The sequence below is a fragment of the Agelaius tricolor genome, unplaced genomic scaffold (assembly GCF_023055355.1).
Source record: "Agelaius tricolor isolate 1412-34295 unplaced genomic scaffold, bAgeTri1.0.p SCAF_15, whole genome shotgun sequence".
Taxonomy (NCBI): Eukaryota; Metazoa; Chordata; class Aves; order Passeriformes; family Icteridae; genus Agelaius; species Agelaius tricolor.
In genome coordinates, this window is record NW_027269275.1 from 4,858,057 (window position 1) to 4,874,863 (window position 16,807).

Here is a 16,807-nt window from a genome sequence, read left to right on the forward strand (position 1 = left end):
TCTGGACCAGGATCTGACACTTCTTTTCTACCCAGAACAACTCACTCAAGTTGTTTCACTCACAAATCCCACAGAAAATGGAGTTTCTACTGTAAAATTTCTACTGAAATCCTTTTTAAACTCAGCTATAGCAGCACACATGACACCTCTGAAATATTATTTTATGCTAACTGCATGATCCAAAGCTGCTCTTTGAGGTGTTTGTTTGCTTTTTACTGGCTGTGCTGCAGAGGAGGATGATTCTGACTTCTCCAGTTGTATTCTGAGCTTGTCCCATGCATTTCCAGAGTGTGACCATCCCTGAATATGAGCAACAATTATTGTACACACTCCCCTTGCCTCCTGACCTGCTGCTCCTGCTGTTTAGGCTGACACTCAAAGACAGTAGATCACAACCATCTGAATTCCAAAAATCAAAAAAAAGTGTATTCTTTACTGTTTTCTAAGGAAAAAATGAGGCTTTAATACTGTATTGAGACAAAACTTGTAATAAGTTTATTAAAAAAAAAAAAAAGAAAAGAAAAAAAGAAAAAAAGCTCTGGCTTTCATTAAGGTTCCTCTAATAATATGAAAACCAAATAAAAAACCACTAACCCAAGATCTGCCACATCTGCCTGGCTCTAAACATCCCCAAGCCTTTGGAGCTGAGCCATGGATGTCAGGAGGATGAAATAAAATGTCTATCTCAACCTTCTGTAAAGAAAAGTTTCCTTCTTAGCTCCATTCCCAATTTAATCTCCCAGAACTTCTCTGCCTTCTCCAAGGCAGCAGGAACCCAACTTCAAAAGGTGAATTAAAGGAAGACAAGTCCTATTTATGTATCCAGGACTAGAGAATAGCATCTAAGTGTGGCTTTAGTCTCTACTTAATCTCTAAATAGACCCATTTGATATTCTTCCAATTCAGATTCAATCAAAGGCTGAGAGATGTTTGGGAATTGCTGCTCTCAATTGCTGTCAAGAGGATTTTCAAGTAATCTTGATTCTATTAAATGACAATGCCCTGTTTACTTTAATGGGCCAAATGTTGGTCAGATGCACATAAAATACCTGGGTAAAGATTAAAAATCAAGTCCTCAGCTTTCAAGCCTTTTGAGGGTAGAGGAAGAGGGGCACTCCTTAGTGCCACTAACTCTGCATGGAAACAATTCTCTTGAGGCAGCTGTCTTCCAGGGGGAGTTTGCAAGCTGCAAATGGGCTCAAACGCTTGCCTTTGTGTTCCAGTGAAGTGCTTGGTCCTGAAAGCAGTTGGACACGTTTTATTCGGTTATCAGCTGCTGCTAGCATAAACAGTTTAGAAATTCTCCACTCAACCCCATCTGTGATCATCTGGGCTGGATGGAACAGAGCCGTGCGTGGCTGTTTGGGAGAACAATGAGCAATGGGCACTCGCTGGAGTTCAGAATCTCACATTGTTCACAGGAATCAGGGAAAGCATTGGGTGTACTGTGATTTCTGACAGATCAGCTGGAGTGAAAGCACATTCTTCTGCTCAGCCCTATTAGCAGAGTGCTGTTCTTTTTCCACACTGTACCAGACCTCCTGTTTTCTGTTTTATTTTTCTGTGCCTATTGTGCATTTTTGAGTTTTACAGTTCACATAAGGGGTCAGATCCTGAGAGATGATGAGCAATTGCTATGCACACTGCCTTAAATAGGTGTTCCAGAAAACCTGCCTCTGTTTAAAATTCAGTTGTCTTTACATATTGTTTACATCAGCCTCATTGCTGAGTTTTTGAAACAAGGGGAAGGCAATTGCCTTGAATAACATATTATTTCCTACTGTGTACATAAACTGGAAAGCATTCTGTGTCCTTTCTGCTGCAAAACAATTTTTCTACGTTCAGTTAATATCTTTTTACCTGCTAAATTTCAGATAACTAGCACAGGAAACAGAATTGAGGAGGCTGATTCTTTTTCAGATGGAAGAAAACCTGTGAATTTCATTCTAAAAAATTACTAACTGAAGTAAAAGCCAGAGCCAAAAGCCAGGACCCACAGTCACTGCTGGGTTTGGAAGAACTATGAGATTCTACAATTGCCTGCAAGGTATTCATGAGGGGTTCCAAATGCACAAAATGCTAAACTCCAACCTCTTTGACATTCACATCCTTCAGTCAGCTTTGATGTTTGGATCTATGTAAGCTGACTCTGGAATTGCTGCTTTTATTGTGATTGAGGAATCAGTGATAGAAACAGCCAAACAGAGCAGCAAGAAAACTCCATGGGAGAGTGGACTCTACAAAGGCTGTGCACTAGCAGCTCTTGTTGGAAGTCAGCTTTCCTGATGGAACAGCTTTATTTCTCAATAATTTCCCATTCTTGTTGTTGGGAAAATTAATCCACAAACATCAGAGGTTTATGTCCAAAAAGAAGACAGAGGAGTCCTTTTTCTTTATTTGAATAGAGGGAGAGGCCATGGGGCATTGCCCTGGGGTCTCCAATTTTTGGAGGACGCAGCCTCCCTTTTTATCCCAATTTCCAGCCACATTTCCCTTCTCTCTTTCCCCCTTGGCTGAGGTCCTTGAGAGGTTCAGACTTCCTGATACACCTGATACCAAAGATTTCCCTCTAAGGTATAACCCTCCCTTTTAATTTTTAATTCTTATGGAATTTAGGGGTTTTTCTTCCCCATTGTTTCTTTCATCTTTCAATGTCTAATTTCATTTATCAGCAAACCTAAAGTTTATTTGTAAAAGCAAATATCATTTTCCATTCATCAATTAGTGGAATCCTTCCCATTGTTTCTTTTATCTCCCAGTGCTGGTTTTATCTCCCAGCAGACCCACAGCTTGTTTGTAAAGACAAATCCACTGTTCCTCTCATTGTTAACTCTGGGGGATGCACTGAGGGAGGACCTTCCCTCTCATCCATGTTTTGCCCAGAAATTCTCTAATATTTGCAGGCAGGCTGTGTTTAGGTGTTTAGATCATCCCTCAGCTGTGCACACCCACCTGGACTCTCAGCATTATTTGTGTGGGATCTCTGTGCTTTACATCTGCCATTAAAGTATTTTGCATGATACCTGCTCTTAGAGATATATTATCACATGCTCTTATCTTGAGTCATATTAAATATATCCTTAGAAGCTGTGGGTTTGCCAAGAGGCTTCCTGAGGCCTTAATCCCAGCTTGGGAAAGGAACTGACTCTTTTAGAGAAAACTCTTCAGTGGTGCATATGGAAAAGAATGATAAATAGTGCCACCAGCTATTTGTGAGGCTTGCAGTAGTGTTCCTTCAAGTGATAGAACAATATTCTCTAAGAACATTACAAGTGATAGCAACTGCCATAAATTGAGTATTAAATGCAGTGACAGCAACATTTTGAAAGTGTTTTCAGCTTAATAGCAAGGAAAATTCAGCGTCAGATTCTTGAACTGGATGAGAAATAGTTATTACTACACTACCCACACTGTGAGATGCTGAAGAGAGGTTTCAGGTGAAATTTTCATTTTTAATAAATTTCATACAATTCAATGAATAACATCATTTTTCGTTAGCTCAGTTGCCCAAGTTCATGCTATAAGCATTAAAAATATGTTTTCATGTCAAGCTTTAATTGCTGTCACAAAAATTATGTTGAAATCATCCACAGAACATGATTCTGTAGAGTTCTATAAGAGCTCCTTACTTGATGGATAAAATAGGTTGAAAAGGAGGGAACTAATAATTTTCTACTGCTACAGATGAACTGTGTTACATAACCAGTTATACAACTGAACTCTGCACAGGCAGACCTCTGCACAAACCATCCACCTCCAGTACAGCAGATTGGCTGAGCACTTTTCTTCTGCACATGGTCATGGAATGGCCTGGATTGGAATGGACCTTAGAGATCATCCAGTGCCACCCCTGCCATGGCAGGGACCCCTTCCACTGTCCCAGGCTGCTCCAGCCCCAGTGTCCAGCCTGGCCTTGGGCACTGCCAGGGATGCAGGGGCAGCCCCAGCTGCTCTGGGCACCTGTGCCAGGGCCTCCCACCCTGCCAGGGAACAATTCCTCATTGCCAAGATCCCAGCCAGCCCTGCCCTCTGGCACTGGCAGCCATTCCCTGGCTCCTGGCACTGCAGATCCTGAGGAATTGTCCCTCTCTGGGTTCCCTGCAGCCCCTCAGGCCCTGGAAGGAGCTGTGGGGTCTCCACACAACCTTCTCCTGTCCAGGCTGAGCAGCCCCAGCTCTCCCAGCTTGGTCTACAGGGGAGGAGCTCCAGTGCCCTCAGCACCTCCATGGGTTCCCACAGCACCATGACAGTGACCACCAGGTACCATTCAACACATGGAAAAATACCAAACAGCTCACCCTGCCAAAAACCAACCAGCCAAGCAACCACCTCAGGCACCTGCAGAGCTGATAAAGGAACAGTGCCTGCCTTCACACTCATCCTCCCTGCTCTCACTTCCTTCCTCTCTCTTTCTACATTGTTTGAGAAATGTTTTAAAGCTGGCATGTCTTATTTATTCACTCACCCCATAATTGCTTGAGGGGCATAAAATTAACTGAATTTGTGCTCTTTCAGAGGTGCACATCTATTATTTCCACAGTTACCAGCATTCCACCCAATGGGAAGGTGCCACTCTTGCAGCAATGCTGTTCAGGCACGATGGGATTTGGCCCTGAGAATGATTGGACATTTCAAGTTGCATTGACTCCTCCCTGTTTGGGGCATCTCTGTGAGCTCTCCAAATGTACAACAGAAATATCTCCTTCAGTCTGGGGAGGTTCAGCACTGCCCTGTGGTATTTTCAGGGTCCCCCGTTGTGGGGAGGAAAGATGAATCTGACTCCATGTCCTTAGAAGGCATTTATATTATTATTATATTATATTATACTAAAGAATATAGAAAGGATACAGACAGAAGGCTTAACAAGATACCAATGAAAAACCTGTGACTCTCTTCAGAGCCCTGACACAGCTGGACTGTGATTGGTCATTAAGTAAAAACAATTCACATGAAACCAATGAAACAATGACCAGTTGGATAAACAATCTCCAAACCACATTCCAAAGCAGCAAAACACAGGAGAAGCAAGCAGGTAATTATTGTTTTCATTTTTCTCTGAGGCTTCTCAGCTTCCCAGGAGAAGAATCCCTGTCACTGCCCAGCTGCAGAGATCCATCACCTGGGATGCACTGCAGGCCTTCAGCTGCCCAGAGCTGCAGGGAGGCTGCTGTGCCTGCATTTGGCTCTCCCCTGGGGCTGGGAATCCTGCAGACTTCACAGGCAGCTCCCATCAGCTCAGCTGCCCAATGTGCCAACTGGTGCTGTGCAAACTGGCACAGCACAGCTTTGTTTGGATGAATGGGTAGCATTTAAAACACATTCCAGACAAGGTCCTTGGCAAACTGCAAGCAAAGACTGTGCTTTGATTTTTCCCTTTTGTAAGCACATATCCCAGCTCTTGTTTTCCCCCTGCAGCTCCAGTTTCACAGGCAGGCAGCACTGCAGTCATTCAGCTCCAATTTTTCCCAGCTGCCCCAAAGTCATTAGCCTCCTGCACACAGCCTGACTTAAGTCAAGAACTTAGTGTTTATTAGGGAAAAGCTGAGCAGTAAAGCTGCTGTGTTGAAGCTTGGACACAGAGCACTACAGCCAGCGGACTTCCTGACAAAAATGCATCCTCTTACACCAGCTGCACCAAAAAATGTCCACATCTCTGTGTGATAAACAGGTAATCAGATGTGCAAAGCTCTGCTGTCTGTAATCCTGTGTGGATGGATCTGTTTTGATCAAAATGCAGATACAAAGCAATACAAACAAATAAGCACAAGAGGAATAGAGGAAGGTACAGCTCTATTTTGCTTTGAGTGTCAGGGGTTAGGTTAGGAGTACAATACCAATAGAATGTTACTGCTGGTGATGGACATGGGTTCTGCTTTGTACAGCTTTTTAAATCTCTCTTCAGAGACTTCACTGCAGAGGTTTTGATCTGGGGCTCCTGGCTGCACAAAGAGTGCAGCCACCCAAGGTCATGCAGCAAGTCAGGAGTTTAATTAGGATTTGATCTCAGAATTTTTCTAGTTCTTGGCTACTTGCTCTAACAAGCAGCTGCTACAGCCTTCTAAAGATATTTATTTAGATGGTCCATGGCCAAGAATGAAACCTATTCCAGGCAGCTGTGGTCACCACTCATTCTGTTATTCCAAAATCTAGATAAATCACCACATAGTGAAGTGCTTGGATAGCAGTTTCATAAGAAGGGATTTGGGAGTTACAGTGGGTTGCAAGCTGGACATGAATCATCACTTATGTGTTGCACAAAAGGAAACTCCATACTGGGATTATAAGCAAAACTCTGACCTGCAGGACACAGAGAGAAATCTCTGAGCTCAGCTCAGCACTCACAAGTCCTCAGTTAATTTAAGTCCACTTTTGGGAAACACACTTGGAGAGACACAAATGAATTTGAGAGAACCCAGAAGTGAGGGAAAAAAAAAAAAAAAAGATCAGGGACTGAGAAACACAGCTGACAGAAAAAAAACCCATTGAATGGAGAATTCAATCTGCTCACCAAGCTGTGGTGAGTAGGGCAACAAGCTGAGGGATTACACTGCAACAAAAAATGTATTGCTTAGAGAGCAGAGAGAACCTGCAGAAAGGGGAACAATAGAGGGTGAAATGGGTTCATTTGTGAGCCACCCTGTCACAAGGAGCACAGCAGACACTGAAAGAACACAGCTGAACTGGATTTTGTGGTTCTTTCCAGCACTGCAGGGTGCTGGGATGTACTGGTATGATAAAACCTTAACCACCATTTATGCATTTCAAACATCAAGCAATGCTTAGTGTGATATCTCAGGGGCCACTGGTGTCCACAAAGTACTGGAAAATCAGTGTTCATCTCTCTCTCACCCACACTTGGGACTATGTTATCAAAGTTTCCATGCAGAGGTGTCCTCTGATAGCTCACCTCCTGTGCCACACCTTTTGTCACACCCCAGGCACAGAAAGGTGTTTTGTCTTTGGTTAACCACAGGGAAGTTTTTCTCAGCCCATTTCTTCATCCTGGTCAAACAGATCAACTATTCCACATGGTGTGGTGTGGATTACAATCCACCAGCTTGCTGAGGGTTTTGTCTGAACAAACAGGTCAGCACTGACTGCTCAGATGACAGCAGCCCTTTGTTAGGATGGAATCCTGAGGAAGGGAACTCCTCATTCCTGAGCCAGCTCCTGGTAGTTAGATGCCATAAGATCCATATTTCCTTAAGGGATGTGAGAGAGCTCAGGAAAACCTCATGGAATTAATAACTTGTGCTTCCATGGATTTCCCCATTCCCACATACAAAAACCCTCTGTGGGTAAAGAGACCAAGCTGTAGCTTTAGTGACACGAACAGTTTGGGAGTGGGAAGAAAATATATACAATATTTCATTCAGAAGCATCAAATCAGATGTCCACAAACAAGAGGAATTAGGCTTCAAGTGATATCCTGCAAAGGTGTTGACACACACTATGCCTTGACAGCCCAGCTGGTAAATGTGGATGTCATTCAATGCTCTGAATTTCCCAATGAATGGCATGCCAAACTCTCACTAGAATAAGAAATTGTACACCAAATGCCAATCATTCATTATTTTCTAACTCTCTAAAGAGTATTTTTCATTCAGTTTGGCATTTCTAAAGGAAAAATCCCGCCATGCCTCTATGAATGAAAATTCTGCACCTTCATATCAAGGCAAGGCTGACACGATGTGTGCAGCCAGGCTGCTCTGAGGGATGGCCACGTGCAGGGTATGGAAATGGGAGTGCTGGGAAGGAAAACAAAAGCCTCATTAGAGTGCTATTGAATTTAACAAAGAAATGAAAATGAAACCTAGACTATGTTCTTCCTTTTCCTTGTTCATTTTTATTTTCTAGATTATCAGCCTAGGAGGGAGAAGGAAAAAAAGCAAGTGCAGAAATACCTCCAAATGGCATAATCAATAACTCCAAGTGACTGGAATGAATAATGCAGTATCTTGCCTAGATTTTACATCTGTTATAAGCTGCTTAAGTAATGTATTTTGAAGTAGAGAAGGACAATCACAATGTCTGTGTGCATGTTAGTGAGGGGATGTTAGAAAACAGAAAGAACACAAAAGAGTTGGAGGGGAAATTTAGCTCCTAAAAATAGTAGGGTCTCCAGTTTTCTTAGTTTGAGGGACATTGTTTAAAGTAATTGAAGTGACTTTTGATAGCAATTTATTTGACTCCTTCAGTTCTTGTTGACCTGCTGCAACACAGAATCTTCCTTCCACCCACAACAAAGTTCGACCACCCAAGCAATTACTCAAATTGACCAAAGCTTGAGCTTATGTGAAACATTTTCAAGAAAATTAATATTTTTAGGAAAATATTTTACATATTCTCACTAAGTATACTTATTTCAATGTTATGTTTTAAATCAGGTTTTGTTTAAAACTGTGGTTCAGTTATCAATATTAATATTACTAAGAACTTGGAGTGGAACAAAGGTTGTGTTTGACCTATTTTTTGTCCTTTTTTAAAACTGTGAACAACAGCCAGTTCCTTGTACTCTGCAGAGGAACATCAGTCACCCAGAGCCTTTTGTGAAGTGAATTCTGGTTTACACGTTCCTGTCATGTTTTGTGCTTTCCACTCCTGGAAGCAGTGAAATTTAAAATAATTCCAAGTGTGCCACACAGATGGGAACAGAGCAAAGCAAACACAGAGCCCAGGTGAGGGGAAGGCAGAGCCAGGGGAATGTGCCTGTGCTGGTGTTTGCTCCCTGGGCTTTCAGCCTCTCCCAAAAGGCAGAGCTGAGCTCCTCCTGAGCAGGCTCTGTCCTGGAAGGTGAGCTAAGGACATCTGCTGCCCCAGGCAGGAGCACTCAGCACCACCACGTGTGCCTTGAAAAATGTCAGCAGGTAAGGGATGGATGAAGGTGTGTGTGACCTTCCCTGTGCAAGGGCTTGGAGCAGTCAAAAACTCAGAGAAAATGCATTTATTTTTCCCCCTGTTGTGTGTTAAACTGTTGCTTCTAGTGGGGGCATGATGAAGAGCCACCAGTTCTGCCACAGACCTTCTTAAAGAAGAATAACTTAAAGTAGGAGGGGTATGATTCAGTACACTAATGCTATTTTCACCCAAATCAGTGGTTATCTCAGCATGATGCAATACCAAAATCAGCTCCAGCCTGTTCTGTTCATAGTGAACATACAAATAATCCAAGTCAGTGTCTGTACAGACACGAGGACTCATCATGTCTTGAATTTTAACAGCAGTCATTTGACTATTTCCATTTTCACCATGCCCAAGATCCCATAGAACTCTAAGAATATTTCCAAGGCAGCATATGAAGAAAAAAAAAAGCAAAAGGAAAAAAAAAGGCAAAAAAAGCACAGAGGATTCTTTTGGCTCAAATGGATTTTAGAAAATACACCCTTTACTCATGGAGAAAGGAAAATAATAAAAAAAATTAAAAACATAATAATAATAATAACATAATAATAATAATAATAATAATAATAATAATAATAATAGTAGTAGGTTTTGCCCTATGTGCAACATTCTTCTCCTAAAATAAAGTATTGGAGTGATGGCTTGAGTAAAGCTTAAAAATAAAAGAAGAAAAGAAAAGAAAGAAAAGACAAAGCAAAAAAAAAAAAAGAAGAAAGAAAAGAAAAAGAAAAAAAAAAAAAGAAAGAAAACTAAGACTCACAGTATTTCCAGGGAAGTTACTTATCCAATTGAACATATAATTGTGCATGGCTAAAGCACACAGGTGCACAGGGAGCCCCCAGCTATCTCTGCTGCCAGGAGAAAATGCCATCCTTAGGGAAAATCTTTCACTTCTTCCTAAATCTCCATGAACACCAAAGCCCACAGTGAGAACCCAAGGATCAGAAAGCTCACCTGGAGCTGCTCCTGCCTGTGCAGCAGCAGGATGTGCTGACACCTGCAGCATGGGGCATTCCTGGGAGCTGGAATTCCCTGGAATTCTTCCAGGAGTGAGGATTTGCCAGATTTTCCACATTCCTGATAAATTCTGCAGCAGCTCAGCTCCTGGAACAGGGAAGGGATTATTCTGCCACGTCTCCATCCAGAACCCTGAGTGCTGACAACTATTTTTCCCTTTTCTTTGAAAATATTAACAAATGTGACCAAATCTGTGAGCAGGCAATCTACACAGTCCATTCTTTTCAAATACAGGAGCTGGGCTGATTATAAGAGAAAGAAATAAATAAACAGCAAGCTTAGGTCTCAGTTTTGTGACCTATTTTTGTACCACTCATTTAAGACATAACCCCCTGTACCAACAAATCCAATTTTCCCTCATCAGCTAACCCAGAGAACAGAGCAGATGGATTCACAGTCATGCACAAGAAGTTGTCATTACAGAACACAAGATGCCCTTCAGAGAATTAACGTGGGGAAATGCAGCAATGAGCTGTTCTCTGTTCCTGGAGAGCTTTCTGGGAGCTCCTCTCACCCACCCCCCTGCCCAGACCCTGAGCCAGGCCCCATAACTCACATGTGTCCATGCCCCCATCATTATGGGAGCAGCCTCACCCACAAACATTAATTCTGAGATTTATGGGCTGCAGGGCCAGAAAGAACCCTTGGGACAGTCCACACTGACCTTCCTCACCACGCAGACCAATAATTTTTGCATCAAGTCTGTCAGTTCTGCTGAGCTATAAAATCTCGCTCAGAACATTGTTTAGCCTTCATTAAAAGATTCCAGCTGATAGAAATTCTAATCTGTCAGGAATTATTTCCTTGCTAGCATTTTAAAACAGTTCCTCTGTTTCCACTCTGAATCAGTCTGGGTTTGCCTTCCACTCACTGTAACTCCTCAAACTTTTCACAAATTAAAGAGCAATCAGAAAATTCTTAGACATCAAGACAAGATAAATTCTCCTTTTGAAAAAAGTTAAACAGTTTGTCCTTTTCTTACCTTCCTTGCTGTAATCTATTCCATCAGTTTTCTGGCTTCTCCTTCAAATGTTTGCTGAGCTTTTATGATTTTTTTATTTCTTCTTTCTAATTTTATTTCTTTTTTAATATTTGCCAATATTCAAAAATCCTTGTCTCCCCAGATCCACATACAGTGGAAATAAAACTGCTTTACTCCATAAATATTCACTATAAAATTAGCGTAGGACACAATATTTGCTCTTGTGAGGAAAGGATCTGTTATGTCCAAATTTCAAACACAAAAATATAGACATAAAAGTGCTCTGAGTAACATCATAAAGGAAGCATGTGGCAGAATAGGGACTTCAACACTTACCCAGCTCCAGCACAGCCATAAAGCCAAGATTATCCTACCCCTTAATTAAGCACAGAACAACTTCCAGCACTTAGAAAAGCAGATTAGTGCAAGTTCTTAAGTCTGTTTGTGTCTTCTAATATTAATTATGATCAGCAGTTATGTTATTTGTGACTTTTAGCATACTGTGTGTCGTGTATACCAATTTTCCCTACAGAAAAAAAACAAAGATGCTGCTCAGTTTCTGAGATTTTCTGTCCAAAAAAAAAAAAAGTCTAAGAAGGAATTGTGCTTTAATTTCTTTTCTGCTCTTCAGAGAAACACAAACCCACACTTGCCCTTTATCCACATCTGCACTGGCAGCAGGGCAGGGCTTCTTCCTGGCCCTCCATGTTCAGAGTCTGTCACCTCCAGGCTGAGGTGACCCAGGACTCCTCCAGTGCTCTGGCTCCAGCACCCAAAGGCTCTGTGTGGGCTCTTTGCTGTCAGTGGCTGCTTCAGCTACTGAAAAAATGCCCCAGGACTCACAGCTGATGTGCTGGATTGTGACCGTGGTCACAGGGGTTTTCAGGATGAAGAAGAGATGAGAATGTTGACTCCATGATCAGAAGGCTTGATTTATTATTTTATGATATATGTTACATTAAGACTATACTAAAAAGCAATAGAAAGGAAAAGGTTTCTTCAGAAGCTAGCTAAGCTAAGAATAGACAAGAATGAATAACAAAGATCTGTGTCTCCGACAGAGCAAGAGCCAGCTCTGCCATGAGTGGTCAGGAAATCCAAACACCCACAAGAGACCAATCATGGGTTTACCTGTTGCATTCCACAGCAGCAGATAACCATTGTTTACTTTGGTTACTGAAACTGCAGCTTCTCACAAGGAAAAATCCTAAGAAAGGATTTTTCATGAAACTGGATAACAGAAACCAGCTAAAGAGATGATCCTGCATATATATTATTATTTTATTATTATTTCATTTTGCATTAAATATAATTATTTTCTTTTTTTTTTTTTTTTTTTTTGTAGCAATTTGCTCTCTGCCAGAATGGGAACGTTCAGTGCCCTGTGCTGAAGCAGAGGAGTTGTGTTTGCTGTGACAATGAGCACTCACAAAACACAACTGCTCGTGATCACAGAGACTTCCCTGGTGATGCTGAGCCACTGGAAATGGAGGAGCAGAGGGATTTGTGTTCTCATCGTTCTAGGGTCACCCTATTCTCTGGAAACAAAGGGAGATGCATGGTGGCAGAAGTGATAGATGGATCATCTTCTCCCCTGACCTTCTGCAGACTTCTCCACCTTTTCAATTTCTCGTCCCTCTGTGCAAATTATCTCCAGCAATGCCAGGCTTGCTTCTGTTACACCCTGATAATGAGCATTTTAAAAGTAGCTTTTCTTAGGAAAAGTTACTCACACTCATGCTTTCCAATTATTCTCATACTTAAGGCTGAATTTTTACTTATTTTCAAAGGTTTATCTACAATGTGTTGAAGTGATTTTAATTATTCTATTTTATTATCATCTAGTATGCCCATACAGTGCATTAATCCTTCTTATACTGCCACAAAGGCAAAGAAAAACTATCATAGTGATTTTGGGTTTATTCCAAATTTACTGGCTAAGACTTCAGCTTGAACAGGGGTGCACTTTTATTACTTTTTTTTTTTTTAATTTTAACCGAGATGGAAAAGGAATTGCTTCTGTGGCAGCTCAGGCAGTTTCCTTATGTACAATTTAAAATTTGCTGTATCATGTGTACCACTCTGGGTAAGTCCCAGGTGAAAAACAACACAGAGGGTTAAACCTCATGGCTTTTACTCAGCCATGATTTTAGGGACAAAAATTATCTGGACACTGAGAAAATTAAATCATCAGAAGAAGCAGGTTGTCCAGAGACAGAATAAACATTTTGTCTTAAGATTTCTTTTTAAAAATATTGCTATTAGGGGCATCTTGCAGGGATTTGAAGGCTTAAATGTGGGCAGATGGGTAAAGGGAGAGCCATGTTTGGGGCCAGAAGGGAACTGAATGGACAAAAGGCACAGCAAGACAAATTCCATGGGCTGACAGGGAGCAGGTCAGCCAAAGCCTCCTTCACAAAACCAGCTCCTTTCTAGCTGTGTTCCCATTATTAGCTTCTTCCAAAAATCCAAATCCCTTTCTTGGAGTTCAACTTTTCACCAAAGTTCTTTTGGTTTTGGTTTTTAATGCTTTCACTAAATATTTTTATGTCTAGTCAGTTTTCCTCCCACTTTCTGTTCAGTATTTAGACACAACTGAGCCTCCTAACAAATTTAAATGACTGTGCTGGAGAAAGATGAAATTATATTATTCCCATTTTCAATCTTGTAAGGAGAAAATGAGTAACAAAAAAAATCAGAGAATATAAGAGAAGTGTCTGAATTCCTCATTATGTGCCTCTTTCTGTACACTGATGGTGTTTTAAATTTACTTCACAAGATATACTTCTAAATTGCAGAAGCAGACTTCCATCCTTAAAAGGAAATGTTAAAATTAAAGATTTTCTTACTGGGATAATTAAATTCAAATAAAGACTGAAAGGGTGTCTTGGTTTTTTGTTTTTTTTTTTTTTTTAATTGCAAGAATATTTTTTTATAATCTTTAAAAAGAATAACTAAGTCTGTAAGAACTAAAAAAGATTTCTTATCCAAATGCAATCCTTTAAAAATGGAATAAAAACAGAGGTACCATGAGGCAAATCTCATTTTCTGACCTATATTTAGCCTAAAAAATATCAAAATGCAGTTTTAAAAAAGCCAAAAACTCTGGCATTTTAATGACTAATTTGCACCTGTTAGGGGAGAAAACTTCATTGTCTTCTACTGATTGTTCTATTAATTCTGGTCAAGAGAAAAACAAAGCAAACAAAACAAACCAAAAGATCCAATTTTGTTTGTATTTCTGTTCTCCCTCATGGAAGTAGATCTGCCTTGCAAGAAAACACCTTTGTCCCAACAGTGTCCTTCAAATGGGTTAAACCTCCCCAGGGTTGTGCAGGTCTGTCCGTGGTGAAATCACCCAGCAGGCAGCAAAGGAAGCTCAAGAAACATTTTTAAGCCAATAAAACATTGAACATGATAAATGCATACAAAATACGGCTAATCTAAGCCAGGAAATATTTTATTTCACCCACAAAAATTATCACAATGAGTAGGAATTCAACTCTTTTATGGGTGTTTCAATGTATTAAAATTAATCTTACACAAGATGTTGCAATATGCCAAAACAGAAGGGACAGTGATGCAGTAATTTATTAATGCACACAGCAATGACAGGGACACTGGTGCTGAATTTTCATATTATATTTTGCATCTCAACATATATTTACACTGCTTCATTGTTCAACTATGGAAATCAGACATTCAATTAATTCCTACCCTCAATTAGCTTTGATATTGCCAGTTTAGTGCTGAATAAGATTTATGTTTATATTCATTACATTTATATTCATTATATATAAACATTGTATTTATATATTATAAATACATTCTATTTACACATTATATTTATATATTATAAATACATTATATATATACATTGTATTTATATATTATAAATACATTATATTTATACATTATATTTATATATTATAAATACATTATGTTTACACATTATATTTATATATTATAAATACATTATATTTACACATTATATTTATATATTATAAATACATTTTATTTATATGCATTATGCATATACATTTATATGGAAATGCAATTTCTTTCTTAAAATTTTCCTTAAAATAACTTTGCCTTGGGATAATTGTAGGGGATGAGACACAGGGATCCCTGTTTATTTTTCACATTCTTTGCATGTATGGCAAACCCCCTGAAAATAAAGTTGCTTTATTGCTATGATTTGAGGGGTTATTTCATACCAAGCTAAACATTTTTACTAAGTGTCTGTTCATCCAAGATTTCACCCTCTGAAGGTCACAGCAACAGTTTTCTTACACAATTTTTGATAGAAAGGTAAATTATTCTGTGGCACACAAGATTTTTTCCTGTCCTTGGAGAATTCTCACTGCAGTGCTGCCAGTGCAGGACACTTAGGAGGGGCAGTGAGCACCCACCTCCCCAAAGTGAAGAGGGAGAATCCAGAAGGAAGAGTTCTGCCCTGAGAGAGCAGCAATCCCCCAGGAAATCCCTCACTGAGCCTCTCCCTGTTGCCCAGGGTTTAAAATGTCAGGGTGGGTCCCAGGACACAGCTGAGGGCTCAAACTGGGATCTCTCCATCACTGCTGGGTGAGCCACAGCCACCTGCAGCAGTTTGAGACCAGTGCTGGAGCCAGAGACTGACACAGATATTTGCCTTTCAGGTCGGTAATTTTTGTTCTTTCCCTGCCTGCATCTTTCCTCTCCATGTTTATAGAAAATGGAAGTGGTTTCCTTTTCCATTTCCTCTTTCCCCTTCCTGGAAGTGGTGAAATTGAGTCTGGCTCTGCAGTGAGACCAATCTGAGACTTTTTCCTGGGTGTTTGGTTGTGTGAGTGTGTCCCTGTACATACACATGTGTGTGTGTGCACTATTCCAGATTCACTGAAGGGGTAGCAGCCACACAGAAATATGAAAGCCTACTTTTATTCATACCTAATTCTGAGAAAACTCTTGAACTTGGATCTGTTGCAGCCCACTTAATTGACATCATCATTAATCCCTGCTGGTTCCCCTTACCTTAACTGGAAATTCTCTCCTTTACTTTTCAGCAAAACTTTTGTCAAGACTATCAAATCCAAATTGTTTAAAGGAGAGCTTATCAATCACCATGGTTTTGATGAGAAAACATTCTTGATCAGACCTAGTCCCTTTTTTTTTTTCCTCTGCCATCTGCCTATATCCATCTGTTATCTGTTTTAAGATTTAGGATGGGGAGTGCCTTATTAATTTTTGTTTGTAAAACACCAAGCACAGGAGGGTCATGGTCCAAGCCAGAAAGAGGCTGCCATTTCTTCTAAATTCAAATAAATAAATGTAATAATCAACACCAACCAGATCCCTGGCAGGGCAGTTCAGAAGGAAGGAAATGTGGCAGAATTTCCTACAGTTTCTTCCCTACAAACTGAATATTCTAGTCCTGGTCATGAGGTGAAATCCTGGCAATGGATTTGGATCTAGTTTGGTCCTGGATCTGAATGCAAAGTAAATATTTCAAAGTACTTATTTGCTGTGATTTTTTTTTTTCCTAAATGTTAACAACATTTTCATTTTGCACAAAAGGCTTCACAGAGATGCCCGTGCCTCTGGTTGCATCTTTCACTCAGACATCCCTTTGGGGGGTTGGCAATAATTCTGCATTTGCTTTGTCCCGTTCCTCAACAAGCTCCATCTTTGCTATTGCTCAGAGCAGCTGAAGACAGGAGAATTCCTCTGCAGGAGGAGCAGTGCTGGCTTTAACAGCCTGCAGGGAGTGTGGGGTGTTCACTCTGCCCTGCAGTGCCCTGCACATTCCCCACTGGAAGGGAGAATATTGCTGTGGTGACACTGCTGGAACATTCAGCAATCCTGGCTAATTCCAGCTCCACACTCCTTTATTAAGTGTTTTGTTTTGCTCGACCTCACATCATGGGA

General features: G+C 40.6%; 1 long non-coding RNA gene across 1 annotated transcript in view; it reads left to right on the top strand.

Annotated features, from left to right (window-relative positions):
- The window catches only part of LOC139596208 (uncharacterized), a 182,068-nt gene extending 168,027 nt beyond the window's left edge, over positions 1 to 14,041 (top strand). The window contains exon 4 of the long non-coding RNA XR_011681274.1: positions 12,246 to 14,041. This is a non-coding gene — a long non-coding RNA (uncharacterized lncRNA). The remainder of the gene's footprint in view (positions 1 to 12,245) is intronic.
- Positions 14,042 to 16,807: the final 2,766 nt, after the last annotated feature.